The 12,500-nt window shown below is 37.4% G+C and overlaps 1 protein-coding gene and 1 long non-coding RNA gene across 2 annotated transcripts in view; one reads left to right on the forward strand and one right to left on the reverse strand.

The window, feature by feature from the left end:
* The window catches only part of LOC136845845 (uncharacterized), a 71,419-nt gene that overhangs the window by 40,548 nt on the left and 18,371 nt on the right, over nucleotides 1–12,500 (reverse strand). The gene's annotated exons all lie outside the window — the stretch shown is intronic.
* Nucleotides 1–12,500, forward strand: part of LOC136845843 (uncharacterized) — a 50,907-nt gene that overhangs the window by 13,588 nt on the left and 24,819 nt on the right. The window lies entirely within an intron of this gene.

The raw sequence follows: 12,500 nt of genomic DNA on the forward strand, positions 1-12,500 counted from the left end.
ACAATCCATTTAAAAGAATAAGGATCACATGAAGATCAGCCACTGCAGCTTCCTTTGAGTTTATTAGTTTAGGTTTAGCTACGTCAACCGTCCCCCGCCTCCTGATTAGAAAGCTTAAAGTCAGTTATGGTACAGATCTTCAAGTGATCGGTGAATTGTAGCCCTACAGGGGATGCCTCCATTGCAATCTACCCTCGTGTCTCGTCTTCCTTAAAAGCTCGCGTTTACAACTGCAAACTGTAGGCCGGGCTGGGCCTCGACCCCCACAAGAGTTCAGAAAAGCTTTTTGTGCAAGTAGGCACGACGGTTGATTGCTATGGGGGCATCCCCTTTAGGCCTACAATTCACTGATCACCTGAAGATCAGTCACCATAACTGGCCTTGAGATTTCCAGTCAGGCGGGGGTGTGAGGGTGACCCAGCTAAACCTAAACTAATAAACTCAAAGGAAGCTGCAGTGGCTGCTCTTCAGGTGATCTTTATTCTATTAACTGGACTGTAGGCTTTCTGGTCCCGCCTCTATTATAAATATGGCGCAAGCCATTTGCCTACCGCAAGGTGGTGAGGAAAAGACCCAGGCAATCTGTAGTCAAGTCAGCACTAGTTACCACTTGGTCACTGGAACATTCAAAATGAATTTGCAGTGAAGTTATATTGTAATTTTAATTATTAATATCAGATCACAAAGATGGCTATTTTTTCATAATAGGTAAAATCTTAGATGCCGTAAGCTATCATTTTATACATTAGTTTTCTCTGTAGGTCTAAAAATAAAGTTGCAAGGTTTCTTTTTAAGTTTTCATAACTGTAATCCGTTTGTCTGACCTTTTCTGGTTTGTAGCGAAATCTAGTTTGTAGTGAAAGCATCAAATCATTTCAAAGTAGTATCCACAGCCATAAATCTCGAAAAAATAGCATGTGTGTCTTGGTATCAGTTATGTAAATGATGCGGGTACAGGTGACATGAACTTCATGTATACAATGTTAAAACAGTTTCTAGTACAAGATAGGAACAGCCAGTTGGCCTGAAAGTTCGATAAAAGTGCCATATCTGTTTTCAGATAGACTGCAATGAAGGCTACTATATCTTACATAGTGTAAGCCATATACCAGTGAATAAGGCTGTAACTTGTGCTCATAATATGGAAAATGTCTCACCGCCAGACACTAGCTCACAATGATACGTAATAAGAAAAGTCGCGATAGTATGTGTAATGACCCAGAAAGGAGAGAGACCAGGAGTGGAATGATCTTTTAGCCGGGTGTTGGGGGGGGGGGGGTGTTGCTCCTCTCTTCGCGTTGATCACCTCGATGGTTCTATTGATTTCCAGTCGGGTCCGCCACGTCCTTCAAGTGGAAACAAACCCGGCTTTTCGGCCGTGAAAAAATATTTCTGTTACAGCCCCGAAAAAACCCCACTGTTTAGACCGCAATATTTTTGCGAGATCTTGAATTGAAATACAAAGTAAACTTTCGGTAACAGATTCATGTGCAGTGCAGTAACTGTTTTATAGAGTAGCTCAAATGACCTTTGTTACCCGATAACGCGCCTGAATAAAAATTGAAATGTGTAAAAAAAAAAATACCATTGTTTAGACCGTAAAAATGCTGAGAGATCTTGAATTTAAATATAAAGTAAAATTTCAGTAACAACGCCCCTGAATAAAGATTAAAATACGTAAATCAGTAACTTAAAAAGTACCAGATTATTTGAAAGTTATTGTGATTGTGCCGATCTCCTTATCAGTTTTCGTGTCGCTTGCTAAAACTTCCATAAATTAATTACATTTTGCGGCATGACGATAAGTAATATTGTTCGATAATCGGATTACATTTTATTCCAACCCTTTCTTCAATTTTTTCTATTTTTTCCCTTTATGTAACTCGGGACGCTTACGAATAATTTACCTACGGAAACGAGTTCAAATTGCCGAAACGTTTAATCGTAGTGTCTTATTTAATTGCAACTTGCATTAACACACACACACACACACATACATATACAGTATATATATATATATATATATATATATATATATATATATATATATATATATATATATATATATATATAGATAGATAGATAGATAAGTAGATATAAGTTGTGTGTGCGTTTGTGTGAAGCTGAGACAGATAAGGACTCACTTAAACTACTGCTCGAACAAAAATCCTTGAACCAATAGATGGCAAGGGACAATCTTCCTCGGAATCTAGTCTCAGGCGCACGGTGAATCTCGCTGTAAAATCCCGCGGAATCTCCGCTCAAACTCTCGCCTGATCTCAGCACAAACTGTCGTTGAAATCTCAGATCAAGCTCTTGAATATCTTGGCACAAACTCTCGCCTAATCTCGTAAAAATAAATGGCTGGCATGGAAAGGAAAGGGAATTGGTTTTCTGGAACGCGATTTGATAGAATGTAAATATTATCGTGTAAAATTAAGGCGTGAAATATGTGTTTTTCTTGTATTAATTGAAAGCAAAGACGTTAATTGGCTTCATCCTAATATTTATACAACTTAAAGGTGTTATTGTCAATATGCAAATGAAGATATTCTGAAACATTACCCAGTATGTTTAGTGACAAAGTTGGAAAATGGATACGTATGACAAATCAGAATTAATGGATCCGTTCCATTACCATCAGCCATGCATCTTTGATTCCGATATGAACTTTGGATTATTGAAAGGTTAAGGAGCCAATAGATTGCGTATCTTCTCCAGTTGTCGTGCCATTAAAGAAGGTAGTCATCTTATATATCCAGACTCGTAATTTGAATTCAACTGTTGAAAGAACACATGAGCACTTACCTACTTATGAGGTTATGACAACAAGATTTCGAGAGCTGAAATGTTCACATTCCTTGATGTTAAACATGGAATCTGGCACATGCCATTAGCGAATGAGAGTTCTTATGTAACTCATTTCAACTCTCCGCGAAAGGTGTGGTGGCTTCAAATGCAATTTGAAGTTTTCAAAGACATGCGCAATTGCTGAATAAAGATTTAGAGGGAAGAGAAGTGACTGCAGATGATTTCATGGTTTATAGTCATGGAATATATAAGAAGCAGCAGCAGATTATGATCACAACCTTCATGCTTTTTTAAAGTGGTAATTTTATGTTAAGAGCTAGTATGTTTCAGTTAAGGCAGACAGCATTGCCATTTATTCATTCAAAAATTATTGCAACGACAGATGTTGTTAGACTGCATCTTCGTCAAAAAAATGGTGCCGTTTTTGTCAAAATTTTTACCAGGATTAACAGATCTTGCAAAACCAAGTTAGAAGCATTACAGCCAACCACTCAAATTTGCCTCAAAAGCATTAACTTTTACACAAAAACGGTATAATATAATGAAAATGATTAATTATAACAGTATTTGCATGTGAACATTTTTTCTAGTTTTTATATAGGAGAGATTAAGTTCCTGTATTGAGTAATATGCTTTTTGAATATTTTCATCAACCTTTCAAGGGCAATCCCCGCTCGCTTGCAAAGGATTTTACTTTACTTATAGTAATAATATAATTGTGTGGGTGACAAGTGGAACGCATGTTCATGTGTTCAGTCCACACCTTCATCCATGCAATTCTGACTGAAGACAGTTGTGAGTCCAGTTTCATTAACAGTTTAGAAGCTGTTAATTACAGTGGAATTGATTGTTTGACCAGAAAGTCTACAAAAGTTAAGCAATACTGCTGATTTTTTAAAACTCGGAACGTTGAGAGTAGCTCATGTTTTTAACTTTGGAGTTGATACTTCTTCTTTGGATGACCTGGATTTTAGTTGTAGTTGATTATTTTAGTAACTATGTTGAAGTTATTGGATTGCAAAACCGGACAACAACGAGCCTCATAAAGGAATTTCCTGACATCGCAGGATTTGATTTTCCCAATCGACTAGCGAGCTAGTTACGGTATTGAAAGATCAATAAAACATTCACCAATAATGCCACGAGAAAACTGCTCGTATAAGGTTACTAGGAAGAAAGATTTGGACACCTGGTACATAAGAAGTGGCTCATTCATATCAGGTAAAATTAGGGGACAACTTAGGCTACAGGAGAACTCGTCGAGAGCTAATAGTCACTGTTCCCCCGGGGGGTGGGGGGGCGGTTAATGCCTTCAGTGCACCTCATGCAGTGCACTATAGGCATTACTTAAGGTTCTTTGGAGCGTCCCGTCGGTCCCTGGCTGCAACCTCTTTCATTCCCTTTACTGTATCTCCGTTCATATTCTCTATCTGTGCAGCAGATTGCTGTAAAAATCGTTCAGATAGTGAAACAAGCATGAAATTTGGCACAAACATTCCTAAGACTACGCTCTCTTAGAAAGGGCGCTGGCCACCTGAAAATCCAAGATGGCGGCTATTTTTCAAAATGGCCGCCATCTATGTTGAGATTCACTGGTTTGGGAGCATCTATTGGATGGAATATGCCAGTTTTTTTTTTTAAACCTCGACTTTTAGGTTATAAAAATGTTCCATACCACACATTTTATTGAAAACCCTTACTAAATGAATTGTAACCAAGATGGCGTACAAAATGGTTGCCATAAAAGTTTTTTTCTATCCACAGCGCTAGCAGACATAGAGACCAACTGTTTTTATTTAATGGTATATTCATGTGATCAGACAGTTTAACTAATATGCTATTTTCAACTGAAATAGTAATGGTATGGTCACATACAACATTGTGTCTAAGACTGTAACCATAAAAAGAAAAGAAGAGAAATACGGACTAAACGCAACCAATCTATGTATAGGTCTCTCAACCTACACCTTTGAAAATTCGAGGATAAGAAGGTAGGCATAGCATGACACGTTGGATGCTCAAGCTAGATTATCTACTGAAGAGAGGGCAATATTTATCTAGACTTCACATTTGCAAGTGCACAGAGCTGTGCAGGGAAGACCCAGCTTGTAGCACTTGCACCTTTCCCGACAGCCTGCTTTGCATCCACATTTGGTAAGCTGTTGGCAACTCTTGGCTAGCCACTGATACTCCAGTGCAAGCTGTGGCCCCAAGATATCTGTGGGTGGCTTTGGTATTGCAGTGTTTGGTGGCACAGGGTTCTTTGTTTGAAAGGGAAGCTGGTGAGATGTTTGTGAATGTGTCCGGCAATTCAGGCACCGACCTCACTTTCTCAGGTGCAAACTTTAGTTGCTGTCTTTCCTGTCCAGTGTTCTCCTTGGTGGGGTGCTGAAATATGGAGATGCTAGTTCCATGGAAGGAGGTAGTGGCAGTAGTTGCAGATGGGTTGTGGTCGATGTTGTCCATCACTGCAGTGGTGAACAACCCTTTTCGCAGTACTGGGGACAGACCACACCCTCCTCCACATATTTGCTAACTGTGGCATCTCCTAACTGTGCAGAGACCTCCAGTACTCTGTCATAAGAGATACTGAGGCCATACTGATGTAGCATTTCAACCAGGTTTCTCTTCCTGGTTTTGGCATAGACTGAGAGTCCCATGTAGACTGGGAATGGTGTTTCTCTGTCTTTGGAGTGTCTATGAGTTGTTGCTCCCTCTTTGTATCGGGGAGTAGCAGTTGAACTGCATGAGCTGTGCAATGGCCTGGTCTGACTTTGATGCTCCAAATCGTAACTGTGACTTGATGTCAGCCCCATGCTCAACCATCCCTACAAACTGGAGCAGGAGAGGAGGCACAGAATTTCGTACACAAGCCTCAGAAAATGTGCCATCAAACCGTGACTGATGATCAAGTATAGACTTTCTGAGAATATTTGCTGCTTTAGCAATGATAACTGCCTCTGAAAGATCAGATGATTGAGCAAGTGCTTTTCCCACATCCTTTTGAAATGCAAGTAATACATCTCTGCCAGATTTATGAGCCTCAAGTTCTGGAATTTCTGCCAGAAGTTTGTCTTTGAGTCTCGTGGAATTTACACTTGGTGACTCTACACCTAATTGTTCCAGACGTTGTTGGTAGAGGTGGCAAATATCTGCCAGCCGAAATGTGACTGGATCATCTGAACAAAGGTTGTTTTCAACAATGTATGTCATCAGTTCTGACAGAACTAGTGGATACACATCTGATTCTGACTCAGTGCTACCTTGGTCTTTCTCAAGGCTCCTCAGGTAGGACCTTTTTCTGTTGTAGAGGCACAAAGACAGGCATGGTGATACTTAAACTCCTGTGCAATGACATCCCCACCAGTCAACTTAGCAAGGAGCTTGCCATCACTAAGTATCTCTGCACATTCACGCAATTTCAAGTCAAGGCCCTTAGTACTAGCCTGTCTGAGATCAGATGCAGGTGCCACTTTCTCACAGAAAATGCAAACTTCATTGTCATGACTGGTTCGGCGCAGTTTTGCACGACTAGTCTCAGTGTTGCTGGTCTGGTCATTGGATTGTCGCTTTCTTGCACGGTCCAGTTTAGTGTTGTTAAACAACAAGCGACAGTTCACATGGTATTTTGCTGCATTTTTTCCTGAGAGTGGCCTCTATGCCATCACCTTCATCCAGCCTTGCTGGATCCATTATCAGTGGCATTTCATTAATTTCACTGAACATGGGAATGTTCCTTGCCAGCATTGTGTACCCATCATGGTCTAGGACATGATGACTTGGAGGTGATGTCAAGTGCTCACCTCTTTTGTCCTTCTGACAAAGACAACACAAACTCCAGTTTGTTTTCTACTGCTCAATATTGGATTGGCATCACATTCTGCCATGATTTCACTTTTGATTAAGGCCGAGGGGTTATCCTTTTACCACCTTAAACAAAGCACACATTCCTGTATGGGATTCAACTAGGTTCGGTCTCCCTACACCTAGCCCGATCATTCATCCAGTGCCATTTAAGTCCCGTGTGATCTGTACACCATCCGGGTAAGTACATGAACCATCATGTACAGCCCCATACCCTTGGCTCGGCTCTCCCGCGCTGGCACATCCTGTCTATTCAGGTGCGGCTATCTAACTATAGCTGGTCTGGGGCTGTTAGAAAGCATTTGGGACACTAAACTAAACTATACTACAACTACTAGTCTAAGACTACAGGATTAGTAAAGCTGGATTAGCTGGCACTGAACCCCATGCTGAGTTACACAGCAGTGATGTCACCAGTGTGCCTGGTTGTGTGCAGACATACACTCTTTTACATTTATTAATTTTCCTTCAAAATTGATGAGTTATTCGAAAGAGATGGCCTCATTAGGATCTAAAACCACAGAAACCAAGATCCATGCTTAAAACGATAATTGTTGAACGGGCATTATTTCTCATTATAATTATTGTTTCTACCTTTTCTTGGCAGCCATATAGCCCCCATATTTAAAGGTAAACTGTACTGGGAAGCTACAGAAACATAATATTCACAAGAAATAGTATGGAAGAGCTTTACCATATTGCTAGAAGCAAATACATGCCATTCTAGTGAAAAATTAGCCAAAATCTGTCGATACTGGCCGCCATCTTGGAATTTGGCCGCCATATTAAATTTTTTGCGTGGCCAGCGCCCTTTTCTGATAGAGGGAACTTTAAAGAGCACTTGTGCAAAATTTCATGCTTGTTTCACTATCTGAACGATTCTTATGAAATATGCAATTATCTGCTGCACTGTAGGTAAAAAGCGTGAAAGGTGTAATACGAGGAAAACTTCGCAGCTGTACTATGAAACAACTCTTTGGAGAGGATGGAAAGTAAAATGGAAGTTAGAGAATATGAACGGAGATACAGTAAAAGGAATGAAAGAGGTTGCAGCTAGGGACCAACGGGACGCTCCAAAGAACCTTCTTAAGTAATGCCTTTAGTCACCGGTAAAGAAAGAATCCATACCAAATATAGTGGATTTAACAGAACAAGGACAAGAAAAGGAAATTCAAAATACCAGTGGATGATTGGCTCTTATCAAAAGTTTTACGTAGACCGACAAGAGTAGGACAATCTCCTGAACGCTATGAAGAGCAGAACTCGATAGCTCTTGATCAACTTTTAAACAGAGAGAATTATATTTTGATTATGTATTGGTAAGTCAAGATTCCTAAATAAAATACATGTTCTGCTGATCTCTTATTCATGACTAATATTTGATGTTAAATATAGTATTTATAATATAAGGTTCTGTTTGCTTATTAAAAGTTTTATTTTAAGTTGTTTACGTACAAAATGATTTGTTTGTTTTTTAACAAACAAGCCTAAGAAGTCATGATTTTCGAAATGAGACAACTCATCGCCGCCATCTCATCACCGCCCATTCATTGTCGGCAAGATTCTGTCTCCTCCGGTACCACTGCCTTTTAATAAAGAATCTTCTTTCTGATTTGGCTCTGTTTCATAGGTCGCATATTCATTAGGGATTGCTAACTGATGAAGGTCAATTGGGTCTGGCGGAGGGACGCTAATTTCATTCCGTTTCCGTCGAATAGTTTTCTGTAGAGCAGACGAACAAGGAAGCGACCCTTGTACCGCTTGGGAAACATTAGCCAAAACTTCATTCATTACCTCACTTGGGTTTTCCATTGCCTCTTCAGCTCGGGTTTTCATTTTTGTAATCGTCTTTGCCACTCCTACTCTTATTGGTGAAAGATCATGGGTGTGAGTATTTATGAATTTCACTACGTTTCCAAATCTTGTGTGGATTCTTGCTTTACATATGCTGAGTTGTTCACATCACCAAAACATCAGATCATTGTAAGTTTTACTAAATTTATTAAAAATGAACAGATATCCATTATGTGAAAACTTCTCTTTGCCTCACTGACTTAAAACTCCCTCCATTGTAAAGGGCTTTTTGGAAATATTTTAAACTGAAGTTGCCAGCATCGAAAGGTTATTAATGACTAAAGTTATCGCTGAAGTTGAGAAATAGTTGAGTTGGTAATTGGGTCACTTTTGGGTAACTGGGTAACTTGTAAGTTGTTATTTACTGTGTTTTAAATAAAGGTGTCTTACAGTGAATTATCGATTTTTAGCATAAGTTCGTTGAGGCGATGAGATGGCGGTGATGGGTCGTACTAGACTCATGATTTTTAGTTGCTATGAATACATAGCCCCAAAATAACCTCTCTATTGCTTTCATCTATATATACTTTTGAAAATATTCTATTTAAGAAAGATATTTTATTACTGAAGAAAAGTCCCAAGTGTTTTGTTATTTTCAGAGTAATAATACTTGCAACCCTGAATCATCTGTTTTCCAGACAACTGTTGTCATTGTATATACTAATGAATAAGTAAATAATACAATAGTCAGTTACTTTACCTTATGTTACCTTATGATTATGCAGTTGTGTTATCTACCAAACACTGCCTCATTATGTTTATCCATAGCTTGTCAGGCTTTTTTATTTTTTATTTTTTATTACTGTGTTATATATACTTTATATATATATATATATATATATATATATATATATATATATATATATATATATATATATATATATATATATACAGTAATAATAATTAAAAAAAAGCCTGACACACTATGGATAAAGATAATAGAGAATCAAGAGCAGGAATGGCCTGGAGATTCAGTTTTTCTTTATTCCTTCTTATGTTTCGTGATTCATAATAACACCATCTGGAAATTCTTTGGAAAATTGACTAAATGAAATGAAGGGACTGAACAATTGAAACTGAATTACGTTAACATAAAAATCAGTGGAAAAATAAATAAAAACACTTCAAAATTATATACAAAAAGTGTATTGAATTTCGAAGTGAATTTCTATTTTTTCACTTATTTTATGTTAACGTTCATTCCCTTTTATTAATTCAGTCAGTTTTCCGTAGAATTTCCTGATGAAAGTAGGAAGCAATAAAAAAAAAATTAATCTCCAACGCATTCCTGCCTTTAATTCTACTTTCATGTCTGCACACCGATCTGCCCCAATTGTGATATATATATATATATATATATATATATATATATATATATATATATATATATATTATATATATATATATATATATATATATATATATATATATATAATTTAATTTATATAACATACATATAATATATATGACTCACGTCAGGATCGAACCCAGGTCTCTCAGGTGGAAAGCAAGGGCGTTATATATACAAGTCAGTTGGAACCTGAGAGCAACTGCACAAGGAATTACCCATCTGCTTGCATGAGTTTTCCCCAACTTCCCGACTCAGCAATGACCCAATAGACAGCATTTCATTCGAATTATCCTTCTGAGTGAATTACCTGGGCTTTAACTTGCATTTGAGTTTTTTTTGACCCAATAGACAGCATTTTTCATTATCCCTTCTGTGATTGTGTGTTGATGATTTCTATCTTATTCACTCAGAAGGGATAATTCGAATGAAATGCTGTCTATTGGGTCATTGCTGAGTCGGGAAGTTTTTTGCCTTTTAGCTTGCCCAGGTAATTCCTGGGTGCAGTTGCTCTCAGGTTACTTCTTTTAGACTTGTAAATGCCCTTGCTTTTGAGACCTGGGCTCGATCCCGACGTAAGTCAGAAATTTATTTCTGTTCCACACGTGAATGATTTCTAATATATATACTGTATTATGTACATACATACATCCATCTGTGTATTTACATATATGTAATTCATTTTTGTGTCCTTTAACTTCGAGCTTTTCCTTTTCATTCGTACTGTTAAGGGGAGTTTTTTTTTTCCTGGTACTATTGATTAAATGGTTGGTGCTGTTCAATCAGCTTCAAGTTCATTAGTTTGACTTCCACGTCTCTTTTTTCACTCGTGTAGTCTCGTGATCAAAAATATGAGATTCTGTGACAACACGAATGCCTAGCTCGTGCGTCCACACTGAAATATAAAACATGTCACAAACACACGTCGGTAACATACCACACAGACATCACAAACAGGCTGAATAGAAGTTAATGACTCATTGGTAGTTCTAACTAGTGGCTCATTTGATTATCCAATGGTCTGTTTTCCGACCACGGTTACTGACTTAATTTCAACTTGTTTGTGATATGTTGGAGATAAGTTGCCGCCGTGTTTATGTAATGTTTTGCTGTATTGTTGACACACCCCAAGTTGGACCCAAGTGACGGTTTTCCAAGTATTGACCGGTTGTGGTATATATGACCTGCTTGCTGCTTGTTTGATAGAATCTCTTTCTTAGTGTTACTGGCTCGTATATATTTCGATCCATAGCAACTGATTCTTCGGAGAGTGCACAGATCATGGCTACATGCTGGTGCGTACTATTATTTAGCCATTTAATGGTAAATAGCTTTGGCTTGATACTCGCTTGCCTAGCCACACTTCTGGTTTCTTCTGTTGAATAACTCGTCAATGGCTCAGTGATATATATATATATATATATATATATATATATATATATATATATATATATATATATATGCGTGTGTGTGTGTACCACAACTTACTTTTATCATACTTAAAAATATCAAGTCCTTTTATGAAACATATTGAGTTGTACTTGCGCTTACACACCTTTGAATGTAATGGCGTGAAATTTTATATTTTTTTTCATTTATTCATAAAAGTGATTGATGAATGCGCAGCATAACCTGTAACCCATCGCTTAACATTAAAAATATCGTTAAGTAAAAAATAGAACTTAAATTATGAGCTGAGATTCATTCATGAACCTTTGACCCAGTAATAAAGGCCACTGCTGATCAGGACTTCTTTCATCGAAAAGCCACAAACAGGTTTCGAAGCTTCTCGCTTTAACGATGGCCTAATTTTCATTGAGATGCTTGATAACAATTGTGATTTATGAACCACGCGACAATATTTATTTATCAACCATTACCTATATTCTACATTGATGTGATAAACGAAATAATTTCAAGTTTAAGAATTATTAGTTTTTCTTCTTAAAAAAAATTCTAAAGTCTAAGAAAACTATAAATCGGGCAGATATATATATATATATATATATATATATATATATATATATATATATATATATGTGTGTATATATACATATATATATGTATATATATATTTATGTATATATATATAGTGTATGGTAATGTCCTCTTGTTTTATTAAAGTGTGTGGATAACTGCAGCCCTGTTTTTCTCTTTCTTCGACTTTAAGATGGAAAACTGATCATTCTTAAACCTGGAATCTATTCCCTAATCATATCTATGTAAAATAGAGGCATTAGCTGATATGTAAATTTTGTGTGGTGGTTCATGAATCATAAGTGTTATTAATCATCAAAGTGAAATTAGGCCATCATTAAATCTTGATGTTTCGAAGCCTGTTTGCGGCTTTTCAGTGAAAGAAGTCCTAATTAGCAGTGGTTTTTTGTTATTAGATCCAATGTTTATAAATGAATTTCAGTTCAGGATATACCGCAAGTTCTGTTTTGTTACTTAGAAAAAAGCTATATTTGTATGCTGTTTGAATTGGTTATAGCTTATGTGGCGCCGCCATCATTCGTCTTTCTGAATAGATAAAAAAAAATGGTGCTCTACATAATATGTTTTCCGGCGTTGCTGTGGCAACAACCACAAACTCCCCTTATGATGCTGAGGCATTTTTACA

Source organism: Macrobrachium rosenbergii, chromosome 14 (assembly GCF_040412425.1).
Source record: "Macrobrachium rosenbergii isolate ZJJX-2024 chromosome 14, ASM4041242v1, whole genome shotgun sequence".
Taxonomy (NCBI): Eukaryota; Metazoa; Arthropoda; class Malacostraca; order Decapoda; family Palaemonidae; genus Macrobrachium; species Macrobrachium rosenbergii.